Source organism: Acanthisitta chloris, unplaced genomic scaffold (assembly GCF_000695815.1).
Source record: "Acanthisitta chloris isolate BGI_N310 unplaced genomic scaffold, ASM69581v1 scaffold30045, whole genome shotgun sequence".
Lineage (NCBI taxonomy): Eukaryota > Metazoa > Chordata > Aves > Passeriformes > Acanthisittidae > Acanthisitta > Acanthisitta chloris.
The window spans coordinates 1-242 of NW_008673598.1; positions in this window are offsets into that span (position 1 = coordinate 1).

Consider the following 242-nt stretch of genomic DNA (forward strand, 5'->3'; position numbering starts at 1 on the left):
TAGGGAAGGACACGCTGTCATTGTGGTGCCTTTGGAGAGACAAGGTCTTCTCCTGACCCCAGGCCCATGAGCCCCTCCTTGCATCACTCAGGCTTGGCCACGACCACAATGACAGCGTGTCCTTCCCTATCAGGCTGGAGGAGCTGGTTGGCCTGAGGGGAGGACCGGTGTGGGCTGCGTCCAGAGAAGCCCCTGATTGCTGCTCCGTGCCAGGGCTGCCGTGGCTGCTGGCCACAGGGGGC